The 14,077-nt window shown below is 40.2% G+C and overlaps 1 protein-coding gene across 7 annotated transcripts in view; it reads right to left on the bottom strand.

Moving 5' to 3' along the window:
- ATP13A2 (ATPase cation transporting 13A2) overlaps positions 1–14,077 on the bottom strand; it is a 671,851-nt gene that overhangs the window by 450,857 nt on the left and 206,917 nt on the right. The window contains exon 1 of one of the 7 annotated variants that reach the window (XM_069240697.1): positions 12,191–12,241. The exons of the other annotated variants lie outside the window; for them this stretch is intronic. The gene's annotated coding sequence lies outside the window, so the exon portion shown is untranslated. Of the gene's footprint in view, positions 1–12,190; positions 12,242–14,077 lie in introns of those variants that run through there. 7 annotated transcript variants of the gene reach the window in all.

The following is a 14,077-nucleotide window of genomic DNA, read 5'->3' as shown; positions in this document are numbered from 1 at the left end:
ACGAATGACACAGGCTGCAGAGGGTCAGATTCGAATCTGCCGGACCTCGTGCTGGAGCTTGGCGCCAGCTGCCAGCAATCCCGTGTGGGTAGATGAATCTCTCTTTCTCGCGGCTGACAGGGGTCCTCAGCTTGCAGACCTTAGAAAGATGAAGCTGTGAATAGTTCCCACACGGTGAAGTATTTGTTTTGCTTTGCATTCAATATCTTATAAATATAACCTGCTGTGTATATTGCAAACTGATATATTTTGTTTGATTAACGCGGACTTGAAAGCTACTAATTCGTCATACATAAAATATTGTGGTTGGGGAAGAATTAACAACAATAAAAGTCTTCTTTGACCTCAGAAGTGCATTTCTGTTGTGTTATGTTAGTGCTTAGAAACTAGATAAGAGGAAAGCACTACACCGGGCTAAAGCAGAAGAACTAGTTTACAAATGGAGTGGGTGCGCCAGCGAGCGCAAGGGAATTTAGGGGCCATACTGGTATTACATTAATTCTCCTTAACCACTGTTTTTACTTTGTATTGGGTCATGTGATGTAGATATTGTAATACTGATACTGTTGGTTAGAGCGTCGTGTTTGATTGTGTCTTTCTGATAGAATCCAATAAAATAGAAGTCTTCTGCAATATGTGAACAGTCAGTGCTCTTTAGGTAAAACGTAAGGGCTACTCTTCTTTCAATTAAAGAACTAGTCACTGTGCTTTTAGCATTCTCGCAGACAAACTATGGAATAATTTGAATCTCCACCTTTGACTAAGTCCTTGCCCACTAACCTTTACGAAAATGCTAAAAACATGGCTTTTCAGTCACACTGATGCAAGCGCATCAGGATGCCCTAGGGGTAATAGTCTTGCTATATAAATCGCATAACATAGGGAAGTGTGGCTCTTAGCTGCCTGGGAAACGCCGGTGGGCCTTGCGAATTAGGCCCATCTGATTTTGGACATACAAGGAGATTTGGGTTCAAATCAGATACATTTTTACATGTCACTACAAGCAGCAATAGCTGACCCAACTTTACCAATACACCCCTACAGACACACATAAATACATACAGAACAATGGCTTTTGGCATTTTTTAAAGTTGCAATTGGCTGGGCAGGCTGTTCTTAAAATCATGGTATTTTGTGTTCCTCTACTGTAAACTCTGTCCAATGCTGCAACCTACATACTGTCACTTCACCGCAGTTAATTTTCTTTTGATTTATCTGAAACGAGAACTTAAGACTTGGTTACAGGGTGTTGTATGTCCAGGATAATCTAAAATAGTTAGTGGTTTGTTTTCCAAGTTAGTTTTATTTTGTTTCAGCTTGTTTGAGACTTTTTGTGAGTCTTTTGTTTATTTACTGCACATAGGTTTTCTACTGGTCGTTTGACTTGTTAAAGATTAAAGGTAAGTTGTGTATTTGTATACATTCTGAGTTCTTTTTTCTGACTGTGTTTTTTAAATCTGCTTTGACTTTCTCTGATAGTTGTATGGCATACAGCCCATTTTCCTCTCTTTGATTTATCATCACCGTGTCCTGGGATTCAGACCTTTCCGGAAATCCCGATGCCCTGCGATATAGACCTTTGAGGAGGTGTATTAAGATCACTTCATGAGGTAGTGTGAACCCCAAGGAATCTGCCACCCAGGCCAATGAAATTGGAGAAACGTCCTAAACAACGCATTGTGAACAACTCAGACATTTACCACGCAAGCGCAACCACATTTGCCAAAACAACGACTGCCTTTAACCACTCATAAGTCAAACAACGCATTTGCGTGGTTAAAGCACAGAAAAAGGCATAGTGGATCGGGAGAGGACGCAGTGAGGTAAGTGTGGCTGGGGCAGGGTTAGAGGGTAGTTATAGGGGAGGGGGGAAAAGAGGGGGGAAAGGAGGAGGTCGGGATATGTTTTTTTTTTTTTTTTTTAAGGTGTGGGTGGGGGGTTTGGGTATTTGTTTTAGGGCATAGTGTGGGGGGTTGGGCTATATTGTGTGTTTTCTTTTTTTTTTTTAAGGGCTTAAGGTGGCGGTGGGGTTATTTGTTTTTAGGGGTGGGGAAAGTTTAAGGAAGGGCAGGAGGAGGGAGGGGAGAAGAAGAGGAAGGATCAGGAGAGGACGTGGTGAAGCATGTGGGGTTGGGGCAGGGCTGGTGTGGTGGTGTAGTGATATTTGTGTTCTGACCACTGACTCCATGTTGCACTACGTTGCACTTAGCTTAGCTTGTACACCGTTACATTAGTGCCCACCAACTACATTCTCCATTCTGTAATTATCTTAGCCTTAGCTTCACCGCCACGTTAAAACTGCAAGTATTTTTCTGTGCACAACATGTTTTTGCTCATGTTTTTATTCTACTTGTCTGCCTGTTCTTTCTCATCAAGCGCTAAGGCATAACATGGGGGAGTTAGTCTGATAGGAATGTACTAGGATAATGTTTATGGTACGGCAGGGAATGGTTTGGTTTTGGGAGGGACACCTTGCGAACCTGGCCAGTTCCAACCTGTTCCTTTCAAAGTTGACCTGATGTAGCTCTGAATAACAGGGAGCGAGGGGGGTATTTCTAGAAATACCTTCTCTGGCTTGTTTAAGGTATATAAGAGACCCAGGATTGACAGTGGGGAAATTCGGAGACTTCAGTCAGGATTGAGACGTCAAATGCCTGACATCCCATGAAGGTAGATCTCTCTTTCTCTCCCAAGCCGATCTTGGAGTCTACGGCTTGAAGCTACTGAGAGAAAGCTGAAGGAGCAACTGTGCTCCATGGTGATGAATTTTTACTAATTACTTGCTTTGCATTGTGTATGAATATATCTATAAATATAGGTATCTGTATTTTGCATGTATATATTTGCTGTTTACAGATTGAAGATTCTTTGAACATGTTTTCATTTTATTGTTGCACACATTTTAAATGTGCACTTTCGGTTGTACTGACCTTCCTTTATGAGCCTTACAGAATTATTTAATAAATGTCTTCTTTAGACTAAGAGGTGCAATACAGAGATTCTTTTCAGGGTGAGTGTATTTTAGCTCGGTCAGCAGTAAAGCAAAACAGGGGGGTCAGGGTAATTTCTTTTTTCTTTAAGGGCTCAGGTCGGGTGTGGGGATTGTGGCAGTTTAGTGTTTAGGGGCAGGGTCGGAGGGGGGTTGGGAGTTTTTTTTATTTTTTAGTGTTTACGATGGATGAGCGGTTTGGGGGTAGTTTACTTACTGGGGGAAGGTTTTAGGGATCCGGGTTGGAGGGTGTTGTGGTAGTTTAGTTTTTAGGGGTGGGGGTAGGATAGTTTTTTATTTAGGGCTTAGGGAGGGTGGGGGTTGGGGCAGTTTCTATTGGGGGAAGGTTTTAGGGCTCAGGATGGGTGTTGGGGTAGTTTAGATTGTAGGAGGGGAAGGGTCGGGCTTAATTGTTTTTTTTTTTAGGGCTCAGGGCGAGTGGGGGGGTCGGGATAGTTTAGTTTTTGGGAGTGTGGGGGGTGGGATAGGTTTTTTTTTTAGGGTTCAGAGCGGGTCAGGGGTTGGGGTAGCTTCGTTTTTAGGGCTTAGGGTGGGTGGGGGTGTTGGGTAGTTTAGTTATTAGGGGTGGTGGAATTTTTTAGGGCTAAAGGCGGGTTAGGGGTGTCAGGGTAATATTTGTTATTAGAGGTGGGGGTAACGTTGGGGCTCCGGGCAGGGGGAGGCTTGTATGACAGAACCACATATACCGTTTCCACATATGCCTTTACTAAGCATGCTTTTACAACTAAATTAGTGGTAAAGGCATGAGTGGGAAAATACATGTTGTGGTTCTGACTGTGTTGTTAAGGCATGTGTTGTTTCACCATGCGTGGTTCTGTCATATAACCATGATGTTGAGGGTCACCAGAGATCAAAGATTGTGGATTTGAAGCTTGAAAAGGGTAGCAAAATATATCTCAGAAATTGGGAGTGGCTCCTCTCCATTACTGGAAACATGGTGCAAGAAATTTGAATGGTATGAAGTTATGGAAGAAGTAGAAATGGGGGTGTTCAGGCAATGGGGGTTGTTCAGGCAAAATAGTTTAGGCAAATAATAGTCATTTCACCTAGGCAATGCTCTGTGCACTACTACATTATGAACAAGAGAATTAGGAGCACTATCCAAGCCATATATGTATGTACATATACACATATTGGATCATCATAAAGGTTTATATAAGTAATGATAAATTAATGTGAAGGACTATCCTAAGTCTGCAACAAATGGCTAAATGTATTTTCTTCAGGCAGAGGGCATGTTGAGCCTGTGAGAGAACAATACAAATAACTTTTAAAAGCTGCGTGGCATTTTAGAGTAAAAGATAGGAGGACAAGCAACTCAAAATGCAAAAACTAAAGATGAAATTACAACTGAACCACAAGTCCACACTACTTACTGGGGTAGAGTGGTATAGGGTAGCATAGAGAGGCGTAGAGTGAAGTGGCATAGAGTGAAGTGGCATAGAGTGCAGTGGCATACAGTGGAGTGGTGCAGAGTGAAGTGGCATGGAGTGGTGTAAAGTGAGTGGTGTGGAGTGGTGAAGAGTAGAGTGAAGTGGCCTAGAGTGGGGTATTTATGGTGTGGTAGCACACTGCCATCACAGACATTTTCAATTGAAATGATCATCACATTTGTCCTGACATACAGCTTTACTAATAAAACTATACAATGCACAGACAAATGTGTGGAAATTGCATCACCCATTTTAACAATTCATTTTGATTATATTAAAATGTTTGTTTCCAACACACTTCAGAAATAACAAAAAATGTGCTTCATTTGTGTGTTCATAATTCTGTTATATTCTGAATTACATATACAGTTTGTTTAAATGTTGCAATAAACTAGAAAATAAACTTTTTCCTACTCCCAATATCTAGCAAGAGTGTCACAGAAATCCCCTCACTTTGAAATCAGAGAAATAAAATTAAACACGTGGCCTTGGAAGACAGGCCTGACAACTGACCTTGAACTTTTAATGCACAGCAAATGTGATGAGATAAGAACAACAATTAAAGGGCTGTTAACAGAAAGTGAGTTGGTGGAAGGATACTGAAAACACCGGTTCGGCAACAGGACGGACAAACAACACCTGGAAAGCCTAAAGCAAATAAAGCAAGCAAACGGAAAGTACGAGTTACAAACCACAAAGCCAATAGTAATCAACGAGTGGAATGCATTCCTAGGTCAACTTTCTGAAAGTCCAAAATGCCTTTACCAAACCAGTCAGCTGTGATGTCTAGTAGGCTTCAACCTAAAAAGGTTACACCCTATAACATTAAGACCAGTTTTATCTGGAGTAGACAAGTCACCAAAATGTGCCAAAGTTAACCACTTTTCTACATTTCTCCCAAGGTGGATTTTGACTATACAGGCTAATGCTCTCAATTTGAAGTAATGGCTCAAAGGGTTTTGGCCCATTTTCCTACCACACATGGATGCTACCTTCCAAATGACTATGCCATGATGATGATCCAGTTAACTCTTGTTGTAGGAGTCTAAATACCTAGAATCAATAGTATGTACTGGCTTTATGCAACTCTATAAAGGTGAATACATCACACATGTATTTGATTTATTCCTGGCTGCTGCAATGTAAACTCTTGACAGACACTACATAGTTGTTGTTTATGTACCTTTTCTGCTTACTTTGTTGCACATTACAATCACTAGTGCACAGCGTCATCACTCTGTTCACTCCGTCAGCATCCTATTTTCCATTTTTCTTACTTTTGTACTAACGAACAAGAACATTGAATGAATAAGTAATCCTGATTTGTTCCTCTCATTGTCTATACCTTGGAGCTATTACCATTCACCAGAAGAAGAGAAGTTATGTGAATCCACTGGATACAATGTATTTACTCCTGTGTGCTCAAACATGACTCTGAAACAGTTTTTTTTCCTTTCACACACACATAATACCCAGGGTTTGCCCGTTTTCGTTAATTCAACTCACAGTGGGGATAATTTGTGGGTGCCCTGTTCATCCTACACTTTATTGCAGCCATGGAACCTTGAAAGTTCACACTAGTGAAAAACAAAAACATTCATGCCATAAACTTTGGAGAAATGCATTCAAAAATATGGTTGTATGCAAACAATATTTTCCTAGTGCAGGTTACAAAGCTAATTTAAATAAAAAGAATGTCAACCTCTTTCAGCTTAATGCCTTACACAATTTTTAAAAAATTGGACAACCAAATGACGACATTACACATGGATCCCAGGTCTCAGCTAAGAGTGTCGCTTTGAAGCAAGGACACTTTCATCAAAACAAACATTTATCCTAATCATTTACCACTCATTTTCAGTGCTTCCTCTGTTTTGGGGGTAAAGAGTAAAAGTAAAACAGCCAAACCCTCTGCACCCTGGTTCAATAAAACCCTATAACAGGAAAGGAAATCCTTAACATTGCTTAAAATACAGTAGAGACAATCACCCTCCTCTCATGAATGCCTTTACAAGCCAAATCTCTCTACATAAAGGAACATCTTGCATGCAAAATCCACCCATTTCAGATTTCTAACAACATCTTGAAAAAACAAACTAAACAACTATGGGAATTAGTCAGAGCTGTTAACAATCCACCTCCCGCATTCAAATTTGAGGACCCTTCACCTACATCAGAAAAATGTGTTCAGTTAATTGATAATATAGTAAACTCAACTGAGAAGTCAGTACCAACTCTCCTTGATTCACACGTGACTATGATCTCATCCTGCAAATCCAGGGCTACATGGGAACATTTTAAATTAGTCTACGAGAATGTCATATTTAAAAATGTTCATGCATGCCAAACCCTTGAATCGTTCCACTTACCCACTATCCGAGAATTTTGCCAAGGATTTAGCACACTACCTACCAATGCATGTGGTGTATCTTGTAAATCTCTCCATCAGTCAAGGAGTGGTTTCAGACTCAAGATTGGCCAAGTCACCTCAGTCTTCAAGACACACATGACTGAAACAACTTCCGCCCTGTATCTGGTCATCCTTTCATTGTTAAAGTAATTATAAGCTATACTACAAGCCAACTTACTAAACACATTTGTGAGAACGACCTCTTAAATAAGAACCTGTGAGTCTTCAGTCAAAGTTCCAGCCCAAAAACCATACAGCCCCAGGTGGTAGACTACGCAATCTGCAACATGGACACGGAGGCTCTTGTGTCCTTGTCCAGATCTATGTGCTGTATTTGATAAAGTGAATTGACGAATGTTCACTTGAACGCTCAAGAGATGGATTATGCATTGAACGAGTGGCACTAGAGTGGCTCATCTCAAACTTGATGACCAAAGGATAAAACTTGACTCATGTCCAGAGAATAAAGCAGCTGGGGGATTTATTTAATTTATTTTTCAATAAACAGTTCCCATACTTTTTGTAAAAGAAAAAAAAGACAGAAGAAAAACAACTGTTCCTGAATGATTAATGCGGTCAGTGAGTTGCCTCAGGACGAATGAGAAGGAGGGATGTCTCCTCTACTGTGCAGGGAGAAAAGGGACGGCTAAAAAAGAAACATCCCTTCTTTTCTGTGCTCCTGCTATCTGAAAGAAATGGAAATGTGCCCAGTTGGTTATTCGGTAAATAGGAACGCCCCTTGGGAGCCAGTATAGGCTTTAATTGATGAGGCTTCACAGAGCCAAATAATTATTCTTATTGAGATACACTTTAAGAGCGCCACCAGTTCCGGAATGATTCATTTTATCGGAAACCTAAAAAAATATATATATTGGCACTACGTGTAGTATGGTTACGTATTACTAAAAACATAACTTTTAAAAGAACAATAAGCATTTAAACCCTTAAGCCCCAACTCCAAGTTTATCGTAGTAATAAGTGCGAGTTAGCGCACCTGAAAAATAAGATACCCCGGAGTACGTTATTTATCAGGTGTGATAAATAGCACCTATTTCAAGTTTGTGGGGAAGAACATGAGGATTTTTATGCTTTATGCTCCAAAATATGTATGGCACTATAAATAGAGTATATTATTTCCCTGGTCTATTCTGGCAGGTTTGATCTGCAGAAATGTAACGAAGAGCGGTGCGTTTAACACCAAATTACTAAAATTCCAATTCCTATGCAAACAGGGGTGGGCAACACCTCCTGTAATCCGGGCCTAAATCTTTTTGCACCAGCCTTACATGCGTGCATACTATTATATACTGTGTACAATACACTATTTAAACAGATGACACATATTAAGTGCTTTTTGTCACAGCCTGGGGCCTCACAGAATTATAAATATACATGTCATTATTTCTCGGTGTGCAGGATTCAAATTAGTAACACTTCATGTACATACACAGGCACCTGAAGTGATTGCATAACCCTATTGATTTTCCCAACCAGATCAATGCATTTTCCACAGATTAGCTTACCCTGCATTAGTTTTTATTTATAGTGTGCGTTACATTTAATATACACCTACCTGTGAGTGAAAACCCAACAGTGTTACAGAATATTTTGTTCTTTTTGGTACATCACTAATCCCGCTGCCACACTCACTGAACCTGGCCCCTGTTGTACTTAGGACTAGGGGTCCAATATATATTTTAAAAAATGATATGATCATGTTTCTGAAAATTGGTCACCCAGACTCAAGGGGGTCCCTAAGGGATCCATTCTGGCGTCTACCCTTTTTAATTTGTACATACAACTACTCGGAAACATGTTAAAGAACTCTGGATTCCTTTATCATCTATAGCTCACCTAGTGCATATTATAAAATCTGTCCAAGACTAGATGCCCATTCATGACCTAAAAGTCAATTCATCTAAATGGAATTTCTTTTGATCTCCTTTTCGAAGCCACTAGTGCAATCAATTGACTCAAATAGCATCCTAGACAGCAATCCTATCATCACTGACGGCGCCAAATCTCTAGGTGTCATTCTTGACAAAATACCTAACCTCCAAATACAGAGCAACACCATGGAGAGAAACCTGTGCTTGCAACAGAGACTGCTGCTCTGGGAGAATTGCAGCTTAATTCCTCAAGAAATTGTCAAAACACTCATCCAATTACTGGTGCTATCAAGAACTTACTATTGGAACTCTACCAGATGGGGCTTCCCAAATCGGACAAGCTCCTCTGCGAGCAGTGCTTCATGCTTCAGCACAGTTCATTTCTTCATTTCTGGCATCAAAAGACATGAAGCATTTCATCAGTACAGCTAAAACTGATATGACTGCCTACTGAAGTTAAGAGCTTTGGTACAAAAAAGGTCCTATACACCTCCACATTCAAAGGTACCTGACAGCCAAGCTAAAGAATTTGGGTGGAATTAGACCCTCACGTAGCGCCGACACACTGCTTCTTGAAACCCCAATTTCTAGAAGTAACACACAAAGGCACAAGCCTTTCTGGATAGTGCTCCCAGGGTCTGGAACCCCTTGCCTTCCGATCTACGAACCACTACCTCATTGTCTTTAGTCAACGCTTAAATGAAAGCCCTCCACAGATAATTTCTCTTGATTACTCTTACTTTTTTTCTTCCCAGACAGTCTCTGCCAGACAATGTACACATTCTTGTTGGATCGGCTTCTAGCTGCAGGACTCTTCTTCTTCTATACTCTTGTTCTTTGTCGCTTAACACACCTCCTCAGCACCTACTACATCATGTTCATGTCATATTACCCCGAATCTTCTTAGGAAAATATCATGTAGACCGTGAAGGTTTTTTTTTTTTTTTTTTTTTAACTAACGGCTAGATGGACCAAGCCATGTTTAATATGCTTATCCTTCTCGCTGTTTTTTTTATTTGTTATTCTTTTATTAAGTCTGAATAGGTATGCACTTAACTGAAACTGTGTATGTATTTATAACCTGCCTTTCCACAAACAAACTTTGCATAACGTTTTACACTTATGTGATGTTCCAATGTCTTCGGGTAATGCATGCACCACATTAAATTTCATAAATAAATAACAAAATCATTAACTACAGTGGCTGCCAGTGAAGCAACACATTGCTCTTAAATCTTGAGGCATTCCTCACCAAGCTTTTGATCAAGCCAGCTCTGCTTTACTGCATGAAAAAATGGATCTTGCACATCTCAACACAATAACCTAGATTGGGGTCCAGGAGGGCAGCTTAAATGGTAGTTTTTCAGGTTAGCCACATCAATATATATACCATTAATCTAAACTGAATGCATTTAGCCTGAAACTCTGGCATACATTCTGCCCTGCTGAACCTAAATTGGACACTAATGATCTAGATTATCACACAACCTTCTAATTAGATTTACATACTTTATACACATTCAAGCACTCAGCACATTTTCTGAAATGAACTCCACAGCCTAATCTCAAAACTGCACAGACATTAGAAAAAGAAGAAAAACCTCTCTGTAGACCAGCCAAAGTTGAAATAATTTTAATTGTGTGATGGTAAAAGAAAGGAGGGAATGAGCCTCACAGGTGCAAGCTGGGGCGAAGGCTCGGGCACTGCCTCCCCTCACACGCTACCTTGTCCCATAACAAAACCAAAGTCACCTGGAGCCGGCAGCAAGTCCTGAGGGGTATTAAAACCGTAAATGATCTCCTGCAATACAGAACATTCAGACACGCGCTCCAAACCCACTCTAGGCAAGGGTTCCCAGCGCATCTTTGTGCTCACTGTGTGACCGTGCTCTTCACTTGGGGAATATGTAAAGACTGCTGAAACCATGTGTGACACAGCACCATGTGAGTTGGGAAGCTCAAGTCTATGCCACATTTACTTCTACTTAGATAACTTAGGGCCAGATGTAGCAAAGGGTTTTACCCATTCTGTGTCTATGGGAAAATGTGTTCGTACATATGGCCCTTAGTGCGAAAGCGTGAACAAATCCTCGCTGTAGCTTTTCGTTACCTAAGATATGCCACACACATTCTAATTAACCCTAAATATGGTGTACAGAACTTGTGCACAATACCCCAAAATATTCAAAAACGTCACACCATCCTTCATAGAACTACACATATATAAATACCCAATAGAAGCCTTGCCATAGGTAAAACATACCTTAACCATTTAAAATGGAAGACATCATGTTCAAAGCGATAGGCCCACCCACAGAAGTGGAGTACTGTTTTTAAAAGGGTTAAGGTAACCCATTAAAGGGAGAAGTGCAGCAACACGAAATAGTATAACATATGTTATTATCAACAGAACTTCTCTCCATTTCTGACTTCCAAATGAAATCCACAGTACAAGAAAGAACACATTCGACAAAATGCCCTCTGAATCGCCGGACAGTATGGGTAACCTAAATTCCGATAAGTCGAAATTAACCACTATTCCTAAACTCAGTATTTTTAGTGCCTTTCAAAAATGCTTTTGTTTCTATTACACCTATTTTTCATTCATTAATGTTATCATATGAATAGCGGCTTTGTCGGTCCACAATGAAAACTCATAAGCTGCAGCTCAGTTGTTAGCTCTGCATATCAATGTTTTTAGACAACCAACAAATACTACACATTGCCGTAATCAGAAGGGTCTGACGGGCAAAACTGTTTGCTATAATTTTTACACAAAAAATAATAAAAATAATTTTTTGGGACAAAAAAATACAGATAAACGTTGTCTGCTTTTTTTTACATCATGTTTTTAATTCAACAATTATTTTGTTTCAGAAACCCATGAGCGATTTACACAAATGACTCCTTTCTGAATTCGGTCTACTTTTCACAAATGTATAGCTTTCAAGGTTCACACCTATTTCTACCACACACAGCAGGTAGGCTGAAACAACAAAAGTAGTAAAAATGAATTATCAGTTAGAAAAATGCAAAACCTGGGGTCACTGTGGTCCACTCTGCTTGTTCATGAAAGCTGGGAGGATAGCGATGTAGCACCGTAAACCTTTTCGTGATGCCATTTTTAATTAAACTAAAATGGCATACAATTTCTTGCACAGCACTTATTTCCCATTTTTCCACAAAAAACTTATATGTTGGCTATTTTCTCAGGTCTCTCAAGGGAAATATACGACACTTGTGTACCTTTTGAATCCCAAACATATGTGGAAAACGAAGCAAATCTGGGCTTCATATCTTTTAAGGAAAATAATTTATGAAGGCTTAAATGCGAGTGCCCCAAACATAAAGAAAAGAGCGCTGCACTGATGGGAGAAAAGCCTTAGCAGGTAAAGGGTTAAAACGTGCCAAAGGTGTCAATGAAAACGCAGGCTTCCTTGCTTCTCACCCTCTTCAGGGAGCGGTAACACAGTTGTGACATCTTCCAGCGCTCACAGGGAAGCCCAAACGAAGGGTGAAACCAGTCCTCTACCCCTTCGCCCCCACGGGGTACTCTATGCACGTGTGGCGTTTCCAGTCAGCTAGATCAGCATCCTGAGACCTAAATGAGTTAACAAGGGCGTTTAGGGAACACGAATTCCAGTAAAACCTGTTGCAAGGGCCTTGCTGGCCCGGGCCAGGTCCCCAGAACACCGCCCACCTCAGCACCAACCATTTCATGAAGATACCAGCACTGACCGTTTCATGGCAGTATTTCCTCTCCCTACATGCTTCATATAAGTACCAGTGGATTTGCAATGAAACCATATCCTTCAAGAAACCTATCACGGAGCTAGCCCCAAAACCTGGCATAGCTGGATAACTAACTGCCTGGGACGGCAAAATCGAAAGAAATCATATCCTCCCAGACTGAATATTTTATTGTCCGGGTTTGTGTTTCTGTAACTTGTCATTAGCTGCTCAAGGCCGCTATTGACGTGTACAGAAGTTACAGGTAAGACGTTCATCAGCTCTTAACCCACAACATCATTGCCATAAAAAATGCAGCACATTTTATTTCCTCAGTGACACTTAAAAGTACATTTAAGCAGCCCATCTAGTTCAAAAAACGGTTGGTTTTACTCGGTAATGCATCACCCTTAATCACTAACAAGTATTCTAGAACGCTTCTTTGATTGAGGATTAAAGTGTGGCTTTTAAGAGCTATTGGGACACCATTTACTGGGTGGCCCCTCTTAAACATTCTCAGAAACATACTGTTGTAACAAGTGTTTGCTTTGAGTAAGTTCTAAGCCCAAGTATTACTTCGATTGTAAAAATGGTGTACAAAAAAACGGTATTAAAATGGCCTTCCACATTTATGCAGGTGGCATTACTTAGCTGAATTGTTGATTTCATATAGCACCCATGGAGTTATACAGCTCCTTCACTGTGCTGATTAAAACCCGAAATTATGTCAGTGATGCACAAAATATAGTGGCAAGGTATACAAGATTTTGTGATCAACTTATGACTGAAGTTTAGAATGTGGCAATAACATTGCACAGCTTCTTAAGGCAATCTTTTAGATCTGGGTTTAGCCAAGATATTTTGATTTTACTAAAATTAGATTTATAACATAATACTAATAATACTTGCATGGCTATTCTGCCGGTCCTCTGCGTCCATAGGTCTATTATATTAATGTGTCATTCACAGTTCTCCTCCACTCACTGCAGCATACATCAAGGGTCTCCAACCTTTTCTGCAGTGCAAGCAACTTTTGATCGGTGAAACTCATTGTGAGCTACGGAAGGGCAAGCAACTTGTGGATTTCTACCAGACACCCCCATGTCCAGCTTCATTTACCTTAAGCTTAATGTCCACAGAGACAGATAATATAGTTTGAAGAAAATACTTCGACTAGGGGCACTATGACAGGGTAACAATGTGTGTCAGGGAGTGTGTTGTCTGCAAGGTTGGTTGAACATGTATATGTGAATATGATGTATGGGTGACTGGGAGCCTGTGTCATATGTAATTGTGGCACAGAACCTATCTTTCACCATAAATTGCACGGTTACATATATAACACAAACACAATCATTGTTTTAAATGGGTGAAACTTAGTGTCAAAAAATGTTTTGCCAAAATGTTCATAATATTGGAACATTTTTCTGTCCTTTAAATGTTTCCCATTTTAAAAAATGGCTGTATTTTTCAGTTATAAATATGGCGTTGTGTCTTCCAACCACTGGGAGCAAGATGCCTATTCTGTGTAAATGCACCACCTTGAAAAGGAAGAAAGTTTAAATGAAGAGTTAACTTTAGGTTTACACGGATTCCATAAAACGTG

The sequence above is a fragment of the Pleurodeles waltl genome, chromosome 6, assembly GCF_031143425.1.
Source record: "Pleurodeles waltl isolate 20211129_DDA chromosome 6, aPleWal1.hap1.20221129, whole genome shotgun sequence".
Lineage (NCBI taxonomy): Eukaryota > Metazoa > Chordata > Amphibia > Caudata > Salamandridae > Pleurodeles > Pleurodeles waltl.
The sequence above is the reverse complement of the archived record's forward strand: the minus strand, read 5'-3'. Positions and strand labels throughout refer to the sequence as shown.